We start from the raw sequence: 5,637 nt of genomic DNA on the forward strand, positions 1-5,637 counted from the left end.
CTAGGGGAATAGTTCTGATTTCAATCTCTATTTATGGCATTTAGCTGACACTTATCCAAAGTGACTTACAATTACAACTGAGTACAACTTGAAGGTTAAGGGCTTTGCTCAGGGGCCCAGCAATAGCAACATGGCCTTGAACCAGCAGCCTTCCAAGAATATGTCAAGTACCTTAACCACTAAGATACCACTGTCCCTAAGACATGCCATAAATATTCACCTGAGACACTCCATAAATAGCCCTAGCTCCAATGTGGTCATCTCTATTTGATGGAAATAGAGTACATCATATTTTTTTTACTAAAAAGAATGCTGCATTCTCAGCTTTATTAATCCTTTTTCAACTACTGAGCTGGTTGTGTTGCACTGTTTCACCACTGTTTCCTTCCATTGAGGCCCATGTTATAATGTTCAATAGTCTTTACTCTAAAAGTTGTAATAAAGGAAAAGTACAGTATAATTTATTACACACATTTTCTCACTGACTGGGGAAAAAACAAAATCCGGCTTGCTGTAATAGACTGCACTGACTACAAAGAGGCAATTTAAAAGGCAAACCACTCCTCAAGAAATTATGCTCAGATATTACTACTATTGGCACCAAAAAGGATAACGTATAGATGGTATGTCACATTTCTTTAGTTTTCTTGTTTAATTAGTCATTGTAATGTCTCATGAGGTATGCGCACCCACATATATGAACTGTCACAACAGTAGGAAATGGCTTCTTGTTGAATACTGGCTGTATGTTAATGCATCTCAAGGCCAGTGACATGTTGATGACTTTCTTATCAGTCATCTGCAGCTTGTAAGACCATTACAAACAAACTGATGCAAATACTCTTCTGGTAATTGAGGGCAGGGGATGCTTATTCACCAATGAGATCCCCTTCCTACAAAGAGCCTTACACACACCAAGGGTGAACTCTTGTTCTGCCATCTGCCTGTATGACATAAGAGGCTTGGCTAGGCAAAACTGTCTTGGCTAGGATGTGTTTTCTTGTGAGTCATTTGCTATGAGACCCTTCAGGGTCACCCCAGAGTAAGAGGAACAGAAGCTTATGTCCTGACACACACACACACACACACTCCCCATGGGATAAAGCCTCTTCCTTTTGAGGCCTTCCTGAATTCCGTCATACTCCTGTGGTATCCCAAGTAAACTAAATAATCATCAGTTAATATGAGGTGCTGAAAATTTTTCAACAAGGAAAATATTATTTCTATCAACTAAATGCTCCAAAGAAACATCAACCCTCAAAAGTATCTTACTTCTTAATCCTAAAACAAACAAAAAAGCCAGACCTAAAGAATTAGGAAACATTTAGAGAATTTCAGAGACTGATCTCTAGCTGGAATAATTAAATTTCTCAAGCCTGGAAATGTAAACGACACAGTGAAGATGTAAAAGACTTAGGTCTGTTGTGCTTTTTTGAGTTTCTGCCAGCAGTAACTTCCTCCTTGTTGTGTTTGTCGGTACTCTGATTTTCTAGAAGGAAATTACTATTTGGTGGGTCTATAGGAAGCCCACCATATTCCAAGGTCATTTCTATCATTTCAAGGAATATGCTTGCCTGGATCTGAGATTAGATGCGTATGAACAATTTGAATTATTTCTCTAGTAATTTAGACTGAATGCTTCATTGAGATGACATGCATGCATGACAGAACAGAAAAGACTTTTTTTTCATGAATTTAAAAAAATGATCTTAAAGTAGAGCAAGCTTAGCTAGAATTGACTACAATTATCCTGCTAAGCCCTTGTGGCTCTGAGTAACACAGCAGGCAACACAGTTGCATGAGTTTGTTTTGACCTGTTAATTTTTACTGAAGTTTACTGTTGCAAAGGCAAAACAAAGAAAAAATTAATTAGCATTAGCCAAGACAAAGTTTTATTTTTAGCACAGTATAATACTAATTATCACATAATATTGCATCTTTATTACACATACTATCATCTTTAGTTAAACTATGTAACATTCTTATAGTTTCATTTTATGACTTTACCAGAAACCACAATAATAGTGACTTGCATGTTTTACATCCAAGTGTTCATGTTCTAGCTATTAGTTTTCAGGATATTAAAAAAACCTTCTCAAAAACCTATGACACAGCAAGAATGACTGTACAGAGTGTAATTAATCAACATGAAATAAATAAGTTAAAATGGCTGGAAAGGGAATGAACAAGTTATAGGCTTCCCTTCCAGAAAGAAGGGACAGCTATACAAAAGCCAGCTAAAGTGCATTACTTGCTCTTTACCAACAGGAGAGATTATAAGTAAATCAGGAGAGGAAAGAATATTAAAGACCCATTATCCGTATAAAAGACCTGTTCTTTAAGGAAAAACCTTTATTTCATTGCACTATTAAAAGTAACTGCTCATATATAAGATAATATGCCAAATTACATTATTGAAGGTAATGAAAAACAAGGCTTTGTCAGAAGTGGGATTCGAACCCACGCCTCCAGAGGAGACTGCGACCTGAACGCAGCGCCTTAGACCGCTCGGCCATCCTGACTGCTTTAAACACAGAAAACACAGCAAACATATGGAATAAGAGCATACTACATGGTTCTTTGATTAGCGAGCTGTGTAAGATGGCTGTAATTCTCCAACCTATGACTAAATAACAAAAGTAAAACAGTTACAGACTTTCAGACTGATCTCTAGCTGGAATAATTACATTTCTCAAACCTAAAAATGGAAATTATACAGTGAAGATGTAAAAGGCTTATGTTTGTTGAGTTTTTTTGAGTTTCTGCCAGCTACACATGCAGAAACGATGCAGTAACTTCCTCTTTGTTGTGTCTGTCTGTACTCTGATTTTCTAGAAGGAAATTACTATTTGGTAGGCCTATAGGAAGTCAACTATATTCCAAAGTAATCTTACTATCATTTCAGGGAATATGCTTGCCTGGATCTGAGATTAGATAGATGAACAATTAATTATTTCTCTAGTACTTTAGACTGAATGCTTCATTGAGATGCCGTGCATGCATGACAGAACAGAAAATAAAAGACATGTTTTTTTCATGAATTTAGGACAATACTGCTTAAGCAAAACAAAAAAGCAGTAATGTGAAATTTAAACATTTCTATGTATTACTGTGTATTAAAAGATTTCTATGTATTTTTTACAGTGAAGTACAAAAAAAGCCCTTCAGTAATGTTTATTGGCATTTCAATCTGCTTAAAAGAACAGAATCAATACCTGGTCACCCAATTAAAAAAAAAACATTAAAAAGCATTATATTGCCACAGTACCTCTCAATATAATGTAATCATTTGTATGACATGAGTCATAGCAAGGACACCAGATGGGCCCCTAATCCAACAATTATTCAAGGAATTTAAGCAATTCTGATAAAGTGTTACATGCATCACATACTGTAACTTTTTTCCCTAATATTCCCAGTTGTTTAGCTGTCTGTGTTTGACTCTGTATTGACTGACCTTATTTTGCTCTAAAATCATATTTAAAATCATTACATTGTGCGGCTGAAGCATTACTTGGATCATTGGCAAAATAAAATGTTAAACCCTATCTGTGGACTACAAAATTACAGAAACAAATTACTAAATCAACAATCCTTATTATACTTTACAAAAACATGGAATTAGACTGGTTATGAACATAATTTTCTCACAAATGATATACATAGTATAACAAATCACTGTCTTCACTGATTCACAGTTGCATGAGTTTGTTTTGACCTGTTAATTTTTACTGAATTTTACTGTTGCAAAGGCAAAACAAAGAAAAGATTAATTAGCATTAGCCAAGACAATATCAAGTTTCATTTTTATCACAGTATAATACTAATTATCACATAATATTGCATCTTTATCACACATACTATCATCTTCAGTTAAACTATGTAACATTCTTAGTTTCATTTTATGACCTTACCAGAAACCACAATAATAGTGACTTGCATGTTTTACATCCATGTTCATGTTCTAGCTATTAGTTTTCAGGATATTAAAAAAACCTTCTCAAAAACCTATGACACAGCAAGAATGACTGTACAGAGTGTAATTAATCAACATGAAATAAATAAGTTAAAATGGCTGGAAAGGGAATGAACAAGTTATAGGCTTCCCTTCCAGAAGGAAGGGACAGCTATACAAAAGCCAGCTAAAGTGCATTCCTTGCTCTTTACCAACAAGAGAGATTATAAGTAAATCAGGAGAGGACAGAATATTAAAGACCTATTATCTGTATAAAAGACCTGTTCTTAAAGGAAAAACCTTTATTTCATTGCACTGTTAAAAGTAACTGCTCATATTTAAGATAATATCCAAAATTACATTATTGAAGGTAATGAAAAAGCAGGGCTTTGTCAGAAGTGGGATTCGAACCCACGCCTCCAGAGGAGACTGCGACCTGAACGCAGCGCCTTAGACCGCTCGGCCATCCTGACTACTTTCAAAAACAGAAAACACGAAAACAAGTGTTTCTATACCCTCAATTGTAGCTAGCTTTTTGGGTTAATAAAGCCTATAAAATGTAGATCCATTTACATCAAGCATCAAACTGGGTGATTATTAATCACACAGAGACATGCAAGTTGGTCAGCAATCATTTTATTTATTTATTTGTTAGATTAAGCTACATGGGTTAGCTAGCTAGCTAAGTGGGTTAACATATACTGTGATCTAACTACATACCCATCTAGCAAACTATGTTAAATTACTACTTGCACATGCAATCTGACTACAACTAGTTAACAACCTGTGCAACTGTATATTCTGATTCTAAAGCGGCTTGCTCTACTAAATAGTCTTCTAAAGAAGTGCAAGAAACAATGTTTCATGATATAACTGATAGCTCATGTGGCATTACCTCAGTAAATTAGGTCTGAGGGTTAGCTAGTATGTTAAATCAGAAACCTGCTCAAGCAGCATGCCTGCAATATTTTGAGTGCCATTCACATTCCACAAAATCACAACGGCACATTATGTACGTTTATGAGAACAGAAACAAATTTATTACCATAGGAAAAGGGAATATGATTCAGTTCTCTAAAATAAAAATGTTGAGTAATACATTTTTAATAGATGGATGTAATGTTCCATGACTGAAGTGACAAAGTTGACTGCTTACTAGTCCTAATGATACGTATTTATTAATTACTTTGATAATGAAAACCCAAATAGCGAACAAGCACAACGTGAATATTTCAGCTGAATATTACATTTCCTTTTAATATGGGTATGTGCGTTCACCATCGTAGCCTTCTATTTTCACGTATTTTCTCTAATAGAAAAAGGTCTTGCATGCATAGTATTGATGGCATAAACCAAAGTGTTGAATTCAGCGTTTCCGGTTTTCGCTTAGTTTTGGTTAGTACTCAGCGTATTACTAGATTGCTTTAACTAGCAACTATCAGTCATTTATTATCTGATTTTCGTTGACGTTTATTTATGTTTAATCATGGCCTGACCTACAAGTCAACGGAAAAACGGTGTTTTACTTCATTATTTTCATCAATACACGTTTTATCATTTCCTGGCGTTAGACTCTTTGATAGCCTTGTGTTCTCACATTTTCTGGTGTATAACTCAGTAATACTTTGACTGTGTGCATGTCTAAATAACTGGATTAAACAGGACCTGCATTGGTCGGTGCT

At 35.1% G+C, this 5,637-nt stretch overlaps 2 non-coding genes across 2 annotated transcripts; both read right to left on the reverse strand.

Annotated features, from left to right (window-relative positions):
- Positions 1-2,439: 2,439 nt before the first annotated feature.
- trnal-cag (transfer RNA leucine (anticodon CAG)) lies at positions 2,440-2,522 on the reverse strand. Its single transcript has one exon. It is a non-coding gene; the product is annotated as a tRNA-Leu (tRNA).
- Positions 2,523-4,345: 1,823 nt separating this feature from the next.
- On the reverse strand, positions 4,346-4,428 carry trnal-cag (transfer RNA leucine (anticodon CAG)). The gene has a single exon. It is a non-coding gene; the product is annotated as a tRNA-Leu (tRNA).
- Between the last annotated feature and the right edge of the window lie 1,209 nt (positions 4,429-5,637).

The sequence above is a fragment of the Electrophorus electricus genome, chromosome 7 (genome assembly GCF_041902795.1).
Source record: "Electrophorus electricus isolate QZ-2024a chromosome 7, ASM4190279v1, whole genome shotgun sequence".
Taxonomy (NCBI): Eukaryota; Metazoa; Chordata; class Actinopteri; order Gymnotiformes; family Gymnotidae; genus Electrophorus; species Electrophorus electricus.